We start from the raw sequence: 15,500 nt of genomic DNA on the forward strand, positions 1-15,500 counted from the left end.
GCCGATCAGCTGGTCTGCTGGAAAAACACAGGCTTCCCAGTGCTGGGAAGATTCATTCCACTCTGGCCAGAAGCCCAGCACTCCAGCTTCATCTGCCCCGGCCTCTGGCTCCAAATGCTGGAGCTGGACGTTCTGTGTAGCCTGCCGTCACTCCCCAAGGCGTCCCCTTTCATTTGCAAAGGATCATGAGAGTTATGAAAAGAAGGTACACAGAAGTTGCGAAGAGATTTTCTTCTCCTTGGGATGCCTCGGTGATAAATCTAAAACTTGTTGCGAACAATCTACTTCAATGACAATGTTCATTTAAAAGTATAGGAAAATGATCGTTATAACATCGACAGTGAAAGAAAGCTGGAAAACACACTAGAACCAAGAAAGAATTCTGTTTTCCAACTCTAGAGCTCGAGAAAAAGCAAGTTTTAATCAGAGTAGAACAAGAAAGTAGGTAGAGGTGTTTGTAGCCATTCTGACGGAGATAAATGCCAAGGGTTCTTTATCGGATAGAATTTCAGTTCAAAACTTTTCCCTCCCTTAATATACACTGGGCATCCTGGTTTCACTTCCCAGTCGTGATTCAGGTTGATTTTCAGCTCACAAACGGAAGACAGAGAGAAAAGGAGGGAGGGAGGCAGAGGGGATGGAGGGGAGAGAGTTCCAGATGTTCTGGACCAGAATCTAGAGAGAAAGAGAAGGGGCAGGGAGAGAGGAGAGGAGAGGTGTTTGTCAGTGGAGGTGCTGGAATTAGAGGAGCTGAGTGAGAAAAGGGGGAGATGAGTAGATCCCAGGGGCAGGCAGGGAGGCAAGGTGGTAGGAAAGAGGCTTTGCTTCCCTTCACCAGTCTTTCGTTTATTCCCTTTCCTCCCCCAGCCTCCAGGTATCACGGCTGACCCAACACAGCTTGCTTGGAGGCTGAGAAATAGAACAGAGGCCTGGGTAAGTTTGGGGGGTAAAACAAACAAAAGGTACTGTTGCCAGGCAGGACTGGACGGGGCAGAGTGACCCCCACGCTCAGAAACATTTCTGCAACATCCTGGGTACCAGAGCCAGACACTCTCATAACCCTAACAGAAATCTATCATGCTGCAATTTCAGCTCTTTTACTCTTTCCAAGTCCCAGTAAAGAGAATCACATTTGCATAGCAAAATGCAATCAGTATCATCTAAGTTACACTTGCTAGAGAGCTGCAGGCATCGGAAGCCATGGAAACATATCTACAGGATGTGAATTCCAGATATGGACGACTAGATCTGGGTTTCTCAGCATCAGCACTGTGGACATTCGGGGCAAGATAGTTCGTTGTTGCGAGGGGAGGGGGGCATCCCGTGCATTTTAAGATGCTTAGCTGCATCCTGCTAGATTCTACTCATAGTTGCACCCATCCCCGCTCCCAGATAGACCCATCCCTCAAGTCAGTCTGCTGGTCGCAGTCCTGAGGTTTGGCTAGTTTTCTCGGTGGTATCTGCCAGACCTTCGCCCTCCAAGTCCGGGGTAGTGGAGCTTCTCACACCATACTGTGCACACAAGTCCCTAGGGATTCTGTTACAAATGCAGATTCCAACTCCGCAGGTCTGGAATGGGGCTCAGGATTCTCTAGTTTCAACAAAGCCCCTGGGTAATGGTGATGCTAATGCCGCCGGTCCTCAGACCACACTCTGAGCACCAGGGCCCTTTAGCGCTGGTTTAGTAACAAGAGGGAGAACTGCGTAAGAAAACTGGCTGGCGTCTGCACAGCTCGGCTGGTTACCTGATAACCTCCCAGGGCCTCAGCATCCTCATTTGAAAAATGGTGGTGATTGCTAGCATTAGGTAAGACACTGAAGATAAAGCAACCAGTTTGGTGTCTGGCGCTCAGAAAATGTTAATTCCCTCCCCTTTTCCTCTTAGCTCCTCCCAGCACCAAGCCGAGAAACCTCAAGGTCAAGCCATCCCTGGGGATTACAGGGAATTCCCTAGAAGAAAAAAACTCAATTCCATTCTGAGGGGTGGTTGGAGAAGGAGGGATTTCTTCCCTTTCCTTTCTTCTAGTTTATACTCTCTCTGTTGCTTACACCATAACATCTGTCGTCCTCTGGAGGCTGTGAATGGTTTTGGTAATGAAGCATACGATGAAAAGAATATTTTTCAACAATGTACACATTGTGATTTCATGCGAAAGCAATGCCTCCCACTCTCTGGGTCCACCTCCATGCTGCATTTAACACTGATTTAAACTTTCCTCAAAAGGAAAAATGATCTCAAACAGGAATAATCGCAAGTGCTGTGGGTTGGATCTCAATTTCCAAAACAGTTTCTTCATATTCCTCCCCAAATGAATGAATTCTACTCATCTGGAATTGTGTACGGGGAGAATCCTTGCTATCCTTTGCGAGGATAAAATGTTCTAATGCAAAAATACTAATTTGCCAGGCTAAATACAGCCTTGGGATCACACGGCACATGACACATAGACCTTGATTTTAACATACATACAGAGAGAGCTTTTGAATTCAGGGTTGTGTAGTACTTGATTTTTCTAGAATATTAAGTACGATGTATTCCTTTGGGAAAGTCACTCTCTCACCATCCCCACCCCCCCACGAAAAGTGCTCAACAATGGTGTCTTTCTCCATTTGTAGGCTGTATCAGAAAAAATGTATGGGAGGCATTGCTCCAAACAAAGTAAGTTTCTGCATGATTCCACTGTGCAAATGTCGTCATGAGAACAGAAGCCGAGACAGTCAGCTGCGCTGGGAGAGGGGCAGCAAGCCGGCAGTTAATCGCCTACTGGAAAGTGTGGTTTGGCCTTCCTCCACCTACACCCAGGTGCGGGGCTCAGGCGGCCCTGGCAGAGCTCTGCATTTGAGGCTGGTCAGGCTGGGTGGGAAGAAAGGCATCTGAGGGTCGGGGCTTGCCCCAGAGTCTGCAGGGCTGGTCTCTGCTGCAGGAAGCGCTAGCTCAGTCCAAGGCCCCCAGGATCATCACAAACACCCTGGGGAAAGCCATGGCGATGGACAGGATGGCCACCTAAGGAAACGCTCTCTTTTCACAGAACTTGGAGTGGTGTGGGTACCAGTTCCACGCACACACTCTTCCTTCTAACCGACAAAACACAATAACCCTGGAAGGTCTGGCAAAGTTCTCCTCTAAACCTCACCAACCCAGGGCGCTCTAAGGCCTGTGGGGTAACGTCCAGTCCAGCACCCTCTGACAACCCAGGAAAAACTGCTCTAGCATCGCTGTTTATCCTTGCTCTGCACAGTAATAATCCTTTTCAAGGCTTCCTCGCTAAAGCATACGCAGAGCAAGAAAAAACATCCTTATGTAGTTCAAAGAGAGGTTAATAGTTCTGGACCACCATTGATATACACTGACTCGACTGCTCGCCAATCATACGTAGCAGATAAGGACGCTGGGTGCTCCACAGGGCAGAATGTGCAAGTAGAATTCACAGACCTGTTGACAGAGCACCAGGATTGCCACCATCCCCTGGTCTTGGCATCACCAGCAAAACCAGTTTAAAAGGCAGTATCCAGGCTCCTCCCACACGGGTGATGCTGACAGTCTGTACCATATGGACACTCTATGGACACTGGGGTGATGCAACACATGTCCAGATATGCTGCTCAAGTGAACAGGCAAGTTCCCAGGAAACTGGGTCTTCATGCAGGGCTGAGGCCCTTAAACAGGGTACATACACTGGAGAGTCACTGGCCCTGAGCTGGACAGTTTCCCCTGCGGAGACGTTCTGAGGGGGACTTCCCTCCAGCAGACAGTGATTAAAAATAAAACTTCACAGGGGCATCACAAACTGGGTTAGGTGCTACAGTGTTCTGCTTTTTCAGTCATGCTGTTTGTGAATCCCCAACTGCTTTTCCTAACCGACTCACTTCCTTAAACGCACAGCCTCATCCTAACACAGGCGTGGCACCATGAAATTGGTGGCGAGGTTTGGACCAAGGGTGGAGGTTACCTTTTATATGTGTTTGTTAAGAAGAATGATGTGTAGCACTTAAGAATTAACTCGAAATAATGTTTCTGGTGTGCCCACCTCATCTGGCTGCTGTATCATCATCCAAGCAGCCAGCTCTACTGCAAATCTGTGAGAAGTTCAATGATGAGACACAAAGGACTGAATTCACTACGCTTCTCAGGCTCTTCTGAAAACCTTTTTTATTTTAAACTCGTGGCAAATCTTTACTTAATACATTCATCTATGTTCCTGCCTTATGACAGAGTAAACTCATGAAAGCTGGCAAAGAAGCTTGCAGCAGTTCGTGAAGGGGAATCCCAGTGACCCCCATCCTACCGCCGGTCACTGAGTGAGCTTAAAGCCCAGGATTAGGGTCCTGAAAATCTGGGTCCATTTTCCCATTGAGAAGCAATTTCTGACCTACTCGAAGCATCAAGAGAGAGCAAGTAAAGAAGACTGGAAGAAGCCTCGATACAACAGTGCAAGTGTTCAGGGGTAAGGGGACGAGAAGGATGTCAGCTAGGTTCCCCAAGTCAAAAGGGGGCTGTGGGGTGGGCGTGGAGGTCAGGCCTGGAGAACCTCTGTGCCCAAAGCTTCTGGATCTGATCAGTGTAAAGCATGAACAACTGATGTGCTACACAATTGCTGGAATTTTTTTAAATTAACTTTAGGGCTTCCCTGGTGGCGCAGAGGTTGAGAGTCCGCCTGCCGATGTAGGCGACACGGGTTCGTGCCCCGGTCCGGGAAGATCCCACATGCCGCGGAGCGGCTGGGCCCGAGAGCCATGGCCGCTGAGCCTGCGCCTCTGGAGCCTGTGCTCCGCGACGGGAGAGGCCACAACAGTGAGAGGCCCGCGTACCGCAAAAAAAAAAATTAAATTAAATTAACTTTAAAAACTGTTTACTTATTTGCATCTGCCATAAAGATGAAAGAAGATGTTGGTTAATTAAAGAAAACAACCAATTTGGGGAAGAATACACGTTCAAGGTGCTTCCATACCTATTTCATTTAAATTCTGAAGTAGGTAAGTTTTGGTATCCCCATTTTTAATTTTTATTTATTTATTATTTTTATAAAGTTTTTATTGGAGTATAGTTGATTTAAAGTGCTGCGTTAGTTTCCGCTGTACAGCAAAGTGAATCAGCTATACATATACATATATCCACTTCTTTAGATTCTTTTCCCATATAGGTCATTGCAGAGTATCGAGTCGAGTTCCCTGTGATATACAGTAGGTCCCTATTAGTTATCTATTTTATATATAGTAGTATGTATAAAAAATATGGAACACTTCATGAATTTGCATGTCATCCTTGCGCAGGGGCCACACTAATCTTCTCCGTATCCCATTTTTTATAGATGAAGGAACTAAGACTCAGTTTATGTGACATGCTGTAGATCTTATAGAGAATTTGGCCAACGCACTAATGAGTTTGGGCCCTGCCGTGGCTCTGGATAACTGGGGCGTTAGATATAGTATCTGTGTATTTGGCTGTGCTCACCCCATCTGCTCCAATCAAGCATCCAACCGACCACAAAGTCCCTGAAAAGGGGGCTTCAGAGGACAGTGTCACCCCCACCAAGTTCTACAGCTCTCTCCCCTTCCTTGGCGTTCACACCATGACTCCCCCAACTCGGACATGTATCCTCCAAGACAAACAGACAAACAAACCCACTTGAGGGAAGCTCCATCATTTCATCCCCATCCCTATCCTCTTCCTGAATAAGGAAACCTTCAGCATTCTACCTCCAAAGGGTACCTTTTCCAGTTGCAGGGCCCATGCAGTCTTTCTGAGACTCCAACCAAGAAAGGAACAAATGCCACTTACATGTTCCTTGATTCCACTCAAACGTGTCCCCCCCAAGGCCTGATAGCACTGGTGCTCCTGGATTTGAGAGAGAAGTACCAAAGGGTGGGCTTCCCTGATGGCGCAGTGGTTGAGAGTCCGCCTGCCGATGCAGGGGATACGGGTTCGTGCCCCGGTCTGGGAAGATCCCACATGCCACGGAGTGGCCGGGCCCGTGAGCCATGGCCCCTGAGCCTGCGCGTCCGGAGCCTGTGCTCCGCAGCGGGAGAGGCCACGGCAGTGAGAGGCCCGCGTACCGCAAAAAAAAAAAAAAAAAAGTACCAAAGGGAAAAAGAGGTCAATGGGCCCAAGGATGCTCTCAGTCCCTCCGCCCATGCTGTCTGTCCTCTTCTGCACCTCCTCAATCTCTGAATTCACTTCAAAAGGAATAAAGAACCTCTGGCTAAACCCTGGAGAAAGCGCATCCTGTTTTACTGTAGGAAGAAGGCAAGGTCTTGATTAACTCGTTTTTCTGGCGCTCATCTTTCAGAGACTGGGGCAAAGAACAGAAATAACATTTATATTGGGATTTTAGTTTTCTCAAAAGCCAGCCTCCAGAGTCTGTACTGGACAAGGTTTGGCGATTACACTTCTACACTTCTAAAAATTATAATTTGTATCTACGCTAACATCACGCGGAGACTACAAAATCCTGAACGGTCAAGGGAAGGACAACAGTACGTTCACCACGGTCAACTCACTCAGGCAAGAAGTAGTCGAGGCGGGGTAGTCATTTATTACATCTTAGAAACATCTTCATCAACAACAGTTGAAATAAATGTTTAAGACAAGTTTAAATTTCAGTTACTGAAATTATTAGAGCACTCTAGTTCTTAAGTATTCTAATTGATCAAGTCCTACTTAAATCACACAAACATACTCTATAGTTTTCCTTTTTGAGCAAAATACAGGTTTGTCCCACTATCTGAAAGTAGACCACTCTTATGAAACCTTTGGTAAGCTGAACTGGCATGAAGCAAAGAGCATTCCCACTTCATGTTACAGCAGACACTTCCATTTTACCAAAGACTACACTAGTTCGGTAACAGCTTCTTCATAGAAGGGAAAATCTTCTTTGGATTTCTTTTGGTTAGCGAAATGTAGATCCTGAGTAAAAGCTAAGTGGCACTAATGTGAACTTTCAGAAAGTGGGGGAAACCTGTAGTGGATTTTCCTGTTACAACAGAGATAACTTCAACTTTTCTATAATAATATCTTCCTGGAAAATGTGTTTGAAGGGCATATGTCCAAAACTTAACAGCAGTCATATATCCTTAGAAGGTGATTATCTAACAAAGATATTTCTCTCTCTCTCTCTCTCTCTCTCTCCCTCTCTCTCTCTCTCTCTCCCCCTCCCTCCCTCCCTCCCTATCTATCTCCCCTGATGGCTGATGGACACACTGCCTCCCTCAGGTTCAAGCCACCCAAAGTGCTCCTGGATGAGGCTGGTGCTAGTGCAAGGCTCTGAAGCTTAAGTTTTTTTAGCATCACAGCAAATCTGCCTCCGGGTGTCAAGTGTGCACAGTACCAAAAAAATGATGCAATCTTCTAGCAAGACTTACTAACATTGTTGAACCTGATAAGTATATTAATCAATCTGAAACTTCCAATAGCTTACACAGGATGCCTGACCAATCAACTAAGCAAATGGTGACTCCCATGTCTCTCAGGATCAAAGGACAGCCATTCCAGAGGCTAATTCATGACAGATCATACCAGTGCTGAGAAATGTATAAAATTTAAAAATGAAACTGGTTTTCAGAGTCAATTTTCAACATGCTCCTGTTTTAATCATTAAAATCCCTCAACACAACCCCTGTCCAAATTCAATTGCATTTTTATTTGAAACATTTCTCATTTTCCTAATATGTAGAGACTTGTGATGACAACCTTGATAGAAATCTAGGACATGGGTGTTTTAAGAGTCCACCAAATCTATAAAGACAGCAGAATCTAGCCCATAATTATCATAATTAATTAGAAAGTCCAGGGTGCTAACATTTTAGAAGCAACAGTTAATATGTAATTTCTATATTGAAATGCTGAAAGGTTTAGAAATAAAACCAGTGGATCATTTTCCCCTCACTTGATAACTAAATTAAGACAACCTCTTCCACTTTATCAGCCAGAGACCCTGAGGCTAGTGAGGCAGAAGGAGCCACTTATGAAAGTGAAATAAATTCTGACAACACTGCCCTGAACTCTGCAGGCAGGAAACTGTTTCAACTGTCATGCCAGAACTATGAGATAATGGGTATTTCAAAATGTTTGTCCCATCTCAAAGCCCAGTCTCACACTAGCATCTTGGCATCCCAGAAAGAAGTTAAAAATGAACTCCACTGCCAGAGAAGCATCTCAACACTTAATTGCCCAGTGTATTAGGTAAGGTATCTGGAGACCCAAGGTATATTACTTTCATTTCTTCTGGCTCATGACTAATTTTATTAGTGCAGCTCAAAATAACTGCAGGGCCTACAAGACCCATGGTGTGGCCACTCAAAGGAGAAGATGCCCTTTAAGCAAAGAGCCTATATCAAAACTGGAGAGGAGAGCGCAGGCATCGGACAGCCATTTAGAGGTGCTTTAGGGCAAGTTTCAATTCTTAAAAGGAAGCAGTGAACTCCTTACTAAATATGCCTCATTTCTAGACCTGTTACTCTGAAATTTTATTGATCAAAGTTGAGGAGGCTGCCAGCAGAAAGAGAGTGTTTAATTAAATTGCGAACATTTCCAGGAAGAAAAGTGTGATGCTTAAATTAACTCTCTTCAATTAGAACAAAGCCAAGGAAGCAAGTCCCCTGGGGTTACACTGGTGAGTGGTGGGTTTGTCCTAATTCAGCCTCCAGGTGCCTGTGACGGGTGATAAGACGGAAGACGGCTTCCTCTGAGAAGTTGTCTGCAGACTGAGGGATATGCTAGGGAGGGAGAGAGAGAGAGAGAGAGAGAGAGAGAGAGAGAGAGAGAGTGTGTGTGTGTGTGTGTTGTTTTCACAGGTAAATACGTGGCGGGGCGGGGGGGGGGGGGGGGTTAGGTACTGCTACAGGGAAGGGCAGACATCTGCCAAACCACTACTGCCCCGCGCGGGAAACCGGGTCTAAAGAAATAAGCCACCATCTCTCTACACGAGTCACTTCCCTCCCAGACGCCCCCTTCTGCGGATCAGGGAGAGATCCCCAATGCTGGCCGTCTCGCATCCGTCCAGGGAAACTCAGAAACCAGCTTGCGGGACCCGCTCCCGCGGGCCCACGCTCCGCCTCGTTCCCCACCGCCTGCAGCCGCCGCTTCGCCTTCCGCCCTCACCGGCCACTAACCCCACCGCTCCCCAGCCCGCCTCGCCTCCCTCCGCGGGCTCCCGGACAGCCCGCTCTCCCGGACGTCCATTCAGTACCCTGTTCTCCGCTACGATTCTCTAGAATTTCTCAGGGCCGCCAGTATCTCCTAGCTCCTATCCCGGGAGGCGCGTCGCCTCCACCGCGATTTCAGAACACTTGCCCCAGCGCTCACCACCACGATCCGCGCCCTCGACTCCCCACAGTGTCCCCACAAAGGGGGCCAAAGAGACCTTCCCTCCGGCTTTATCCAGGATAAAACACCAGAGCCTAATAGCTGGGGTCCCAGTCTCAGGCCGAACTTCCAGGCTCAGCTCGGACCCGGTTCCCCCTCCCTCCGCGCGAAGGGCTGCTCCCTCCTCCTGCAGCAGCTCCCCGGACCCCATTCCAAAAGGTTCCAGCTGGCTGAGAACCCAGCCCTCCTCGGCCTCAGTCTCCCTGAAAAGCTCCTGATTTCTGAAAACGCCCCCAGCGCTACCATCAAAGGAGTCAGGACGCGTGCCTTCTTCTCCAGCTGGAACCGCTGGCTCCATCTACCGCGGCTCCCAGGCCTGGAGAGGCGGTTACCGACCTTTGATTTTTCTCTGCTTTTCCTGTACAGCCCGACTCTGTGTGTGTTTGGCGGAGGGGGTGGGAGGGAGGTGGTATTCCTAAGTTTAGTTTTTAAAGCATATATAAGTAAGTATTGAATAAAGCAGCCAAAAGCTGGCCCTCCCCCAAACCTAGGAATTCAAAGCCACAGGGTCACAGCCCTTTCCAGCCAGGCCCCCGCCCCGCACACGCTCCACTAGGCAAGGACCATAAAAGCCCTTTAAAGTCCGCGGTGCATCAGAGGGCCTCCCAAGAGACCAATCCCTCTCAAGCCACCCTCTCCCCGCGCGCCCGAGGCCCCAACACCAGGAGGGGGCCCCAGGGACTTGGTTTCCTGGGTCGCCGCGCCTGAGCTTGGACACCCACCTCCGGGCGCCGGACGGAGGCGCTGTCCTCGGCCTCCGATCTAGCGCGGCGCGGCCGCTACCTCCTACTCGGGGCGTCGGGGAGACTCCCAGGAAAGCCGTTCGGCAGGCCCCGGCTGGGGCGAGCGCATCTGCCGAGAGCCGCGGCCGCTCTGCGCGCTGGAGGGCTGGGAGCACCGCCCGCCTGCTCCCGGAGCCCGCCCCTTCCCCGCCCCCTTCCCAGCGCCTGGGGCAGAGGTCTGGCCCTCCGCTTCCATATCCCCTCCCCAACCACTCGCACCTTCTGTCTGTGGCTTTGGCGAAATCTTGGCACACACTGAGAAACCAAGAAATGAGTGAATGGATAGACTGGAGGGATGGAGGGATGGGGCAAGTGAAGACGAGTATTTCCTAACTGGGGAGAGGGCGAGAGGGCACTGTGTCTGGGTACGTGGACCTGTGTTAGCGCACGTGTGGCCGTGTCGGCGTGCGTGCATCTGGACGTGTGCGTTGGTGTATACATACGTGCGTATGAGTGTATATGGAAGTGTGTGGCTGCGTGTGCGCCCTCACAAGGCCGGCACCGCTGAGTTCCTATCCGAGGGATCGAGCTCCCCATCCCTTACCAGCACCAAGGCTGTGTCCGGGTAAGCAGGACCGCTGGGAGCCGGTGGGAGACGCGTCTTTGTGTGTTTTGGGCCTCTCCGTGACGTGGTCCAGAGGCTGAGGGACAGGGATGCTTCTGGTTCACTGGCTCTCCAGAGCCTTCATGCTGCCCTCCCTGTTGTGGCAGCTGGTGGCTTGGTGTCAGAGCTCGTGTGTTAACAAAGCCAGCGGTGGGGAAGGAGGCAGCTGATACACCGCGTGGGGCTGGGTCCGGCGGGTGGCCAGCCATCCCCCACTCCCAAGCTGTCTGAAATTTCAGCTTGTAATCCCCTCCCCCACCATGAATATTTAAATAATGTTAATGACCCTCTGAAGATGGACCTTCTAGAAATCCTGGGAGGACACACACAGAAACACCTCACACAGAAAAGAGTATTTTTAAAACCAAGGTGTTCTATGCGGAGGAAATATAACCATGATATGTAGTCAGATTTCTTGAATTCAACTTTCCACTAGGCATGATCAAGGTTTTCATTTCCCAGTGATTCTCCCTCTCCACGTCTGCAAGTCAGAGCCCCTTACTCCCCTAGTTTCCATCCTCTGTTGGCCGCTTTTTTTCTGAACCGCTGGCCAAAATCCCGGGGTCCTCTTCTGAGAATCAATTCTGCCTGCCACACACAGCAGGGAAAGACAACTGCCAGGGACCTTGATTTCCCATACAAGAAACGGTAACGGGGACCTGTCCAGAAAGCCTGTCCAGCTAAAGACATTAAAAATAGCATCAACCCCGGAAAAGGCTTCTTTACTGTCTGAAGGCTTATTCACACCTTCACCAAAGGGGAGGTGGGGATGCAGTGAAGGCTACAATGGAGACCTCAGCGGTTCTCCTCAGGGTTCCTGAAAATCTATAGGCTTCTTTTTCTTGGCATTTAGGAATTGTTTCACCAGCCTTTTTGCATGTTTGTCTCTTACACTATTGAATTTCAACAGAATTTACTGACCAGTGGTTGGAGATTACAGAGTTTTAGCCTCAGTCAATCCCTTTCTTTCCTTTTCTTTTCTTTCTTCCTTTCCTCCTTCCTTCCTTCCTTTCTCTCTTTCTTTCAGTTCTTCATGGCACTAACCTGAGTTAAATATTTGGGTGCCCTACATTGTGATCTATTTTTAATATTTTAATAGCATGTGAAAACTCACATTGAAATGAGCATGTCTGGGGACACTTATTTATTTATATGGACCATAGACTCTTCAAGGAAAAATTCTAAACTTACAGCAGAGGTGAGATTTTTATAAACAGTATTAGGGCAAGTGCATCATCACTTTCTTCCTATATTCCTAAATTAGAATGTATCATTTACCAGTCAAGTTTGTTTCCTTATTAGAAATATTACAGCAATTCTGAATTCTTTCCGAAAGCAATGTCAGTGTTAATATTACTGTAATATTATTTTTAAATATGAATTAATTAGTGCTAATTTTCTGTTAATTTTTAAAGTTCTGGCATATTCTACAGAAAACTACTGGGAATATTAATTTAGGAAAAGTACATGTTCAATAGATATTAATTTACAAGAACACTTCCTTTTCTTTCATCTTATAAGATATTAAAGAGGAAGCCATGATTAAGCTACACTTTTTTAAAATGAAAGCCTTGGTACACACCAGGGATCAGAAATATTTGTTTAATTTGTTCAATGAAATCAATGCAAGGGTATGAACATCTGCATGTGAAAGTAAAACCTGTTTTCAATTAACATTTATTCCCCCCTAGGTCAGCGGTTCTCAACCAAGGGTGATTTGATGCTTCCCCCCCACCGCCCCCGCCACCCACCCAGACATTTTGGAAATGTCTGAAGACATTTTTGATTGTCATATTGTCAAAATGGGGGTGGGGTGCTACTGACATCTAACGGTTAGAGGCCAGGGATGTTGCTAAATATACTGAAGGGTATGGTACAGTCCCACAACAACAAAGGATCGTTGTATCCCAAATGTCAAGAGTGCCGATGTTGAGATATCTTGCCCTGGACCCAAAGCCAGGACTAAGGACCACAGATATCAGGACCATGTCTGCATTTATTAAAAATGCAAATTCCTGGGCTCCACCTTTACCTACTAAGTCAGAATCTCTGGGGGCAGGACCAGGGAAACTGTTTTAACAGCTCCTAGGTGATTCTTAAGAACATGAAAGTATAAGAAACACTGGAGGGCTTCCCGGGTGGCACAGTGGTTAAGAATCCGCCTGCCAATGCAGGGGACACGGGTTCGAGCCCTGGACCGGGAAGATCCCACATGCCGCGGAGCAACTAAGCCCATGTGCCGCAACTACTGAGCCTGCACTCCAGAACCTGCGAGCCACAACTCCTGAAGCCTGGGCGCCTAGAGCCCGTGCTCTGCAACAAGAGAAGCCACCACAGTGAGAAGCCCGCGAACCACAACAAAGAGTAGCCCCCTGCTCACTGCAACTAGAGAGAGCCCATGCACAGCAACAAAGACTCAATAAATAATAAAATAAATTTTAAAAATTTAAAAAAAAAAGAAACACTGGAGATGAGAAAGGCTGGCTTCTTACCCAGTGCATGCTTATGGGCTCATCACACTGTATGTGTCTTAACATGATAATGGTTATTAGAGCTGAGAATATTTTATGAAATATATAGGCTCCTTGATCCATGTAAGAAGCAAATAAAGGGCTACTGATTCTGTGAAGACAAACGAACAGAGCTGGGATATGAAAATGTTAAACACTCCCTACACCATTTAGGACACAACGCCTTCTATGGAAATGTTGCCTGGCAAGAGGGGAGGTCATGATTTTTTTTTCCCCTATGGCCTAAGTGTACATTTTTGCTTATGCTGCCTGCCCATTTTAAATGGTGCCCCTGAGCAAGAGTGGCCTCCAGGGGACACAAGAAATAGAATGTACTTACTAGAGAAACACCAAAAGTAAAGGTTGGGTTTCTGGGAAAGAAGTCAGCCTAGACACAGATTGACAGAGCCTCTTCTTCCTCCCCAAGCTTAGAGAAGAATAGAAGCTGAAAGAAAGACCCATGAGTTGCTCAGAGAGCTGATCTGAAAACCCAAAGAAGGGGCCAAGACTGGTCAATCATAAAGAATTTGCCATTTCTTCCTTCTGGCAAGGAGGAAGGCCAAAAAGCATCATCTGGGTATACTCCTCAAGTACTAAATGTGTCCTACAGAAAATAAAGGCTTGCTAGAAAAAAAAGAGTAAGAATAAGATGGAAAAACAAAGAAAACCAGCACCAAGAAGGCTGGCCCCCATCAAACCAATAGCCTTAGATCTGTTGGGCTTTCCCAGCAAGTACCAGGTAAAGTCATTGGAAAGTTAGGAACAATCCCAATCCCAAGGGCATCCCCGTGGGACCAGATGCACCACTGCAAATCTAAGAAAAGAAACAAACGGGGAAATATTTGCAACACATATAACAACGGGTTACTATCTCTAATATGGAAAGAGTTCTTACAAATCAATATGAAAATTGAAGAAAATTACCAACTATCTGATTGAAAAAAACAAACCAGTCATTTATAGATAAGTAATTATAACTGGCCATTGAACTTAGGAAAAGATGCCGAAACTCTTTCTCATTAAAAAAAAAAATGCAGGGCTTCCCTGGTGGCACAGTGGTTGAGAGTCCACCTGCCGATGCAGGGGACACAGGTTCGTGCCCTGGTCCGGGAAGATCCCACATGCCGCGGAGCGGCTGGGCCCGTAAGCCATGGCCGCTGAGCCTGCGCGTCCGGAGCCTGTGCTCCGCAGCGGAAGAGGCCATAGCAGTGAGAGGCCCGCGTACCGCAAAAAAAAAAAAAAAAAAAAAAAAAATGCAATGAAAATACTGGAATAATATATTTTGCCTATATCAGTAAATACATAAAATACAAATATTATCTATCATTGGTGAGAGAATGATGAAAATTAAGTATTGAACACTGTTGAAGGGAATATAAACTGATGTTAATAAATTGGTAAATTTGTTATACAATTTGGTGATATCTCTTAAAATTAAAAAAAATGCTTATACACTTGAATTTGCAATTCACTTTTGGAATTCAGAAGGTTATAAGATCTGCGAGTTAGGAGAAGACTGAAGTGGTAGGGAGGAGTCAGTGAATAAGAAATTCCTGATCACAGAATGGCCAAAATAAAGAGACTGTTTAATATAAACTTTTAAAATTGCTTGCTGTGCAATGTTGTGATGTAAGTACTTCAGGTAACCCCTAGACCTCTGATAACAGTATTTGTTCGGAGAACCAAAGGCAAGGGGCTAACATATGGCCTGGTGCAGACTGGATATCACACAAGAAGGATGTGAGATTAAGAATTCAGACAAGATGGGAAATCAGAACAAGAAGTGACCAGGAGAACTAATTCCATCCCACCGGAGTTAACCACTTGAGTTAAAAGTCCATAAAAATGGGCTTCCCTGGTGGCGCAGTGGTTGAGAGTCCACCTGCCGATGCAGGGGACACGGGTTCGTGCCCTGGTCCGGGAAGATCCCACATGCCGCTCCTGGCCGCTGAGCCTGTGCTCCGCAACGGGAGAGGCCACCACAGTGAGAGGCCTGCATACCGCAAAAAAACCCACAAAAAAACAACATAAAAAAATCCATAAAAATAGTGGGGTGGGGACTGGACCACCTCTAACACTTTGTGGGTAAGGGTCCAAGTAATTTTAATTTAAATATAAAAGGAATAATTTTCTTCTGAAGGCTGTGGGACTTGGGACAGCCAGCCCACAAACTCCTAGGATGCACACAGATCTTTGGCTTATTTTCTGATTCTGGTTGTGGTTTTACCCTATTCATCTGGATG

At 47.0% G+C, this 15,500-nt stretch overlaps 1 protein-coding gene and 1 pseudogene across 8 annotated transcripts in view; both read right to left on the minus strand.

Annotated features, from left to right (window-relative positions):
- Positions 1-15,500, minus strand: part of PALM2AKAP2 (PALM2 and AKAP2 fusion) — a 356,275-nt gene that overhangs the window by 102,337 nt on the left and 238,438 nt on the right. Inside the window, exon 1 of one of the 8 annotated variants that reach the window (XM_060014353.1) lies at positions 10,084-10,220. The exons of the other annotated variants lie outside the window; for them this stretch is intronic. The gene's annotated coding sequence lies outside the window, so the exon portion shown is untranslated. Of the gene's footprint in view, positions 1-10,083; positions 10,221-15,500 lie in introns of those variants that run through there. 8 annotated transcript variants of the gene reach the window in all.
- Positions 5,227-5,327, minus strand: LOC132427823 (U6 spliceosomal RNA; annotated as a pseudogene).

Source organism: Delphinus delphis, chromosome 6 (assembly GCF_949987515.2).
Source record: "Delphinus delphis chromosome 6, mDelDel1.2, whole genome shotgun sequence".
Taxonomy (NCBI): domain Eukaryota; kingdom Metazoa; phylum Chordata; class Mammalia; order Artiodactyla; family Delphinidae; genus Delphinus; species Delphinus delphis.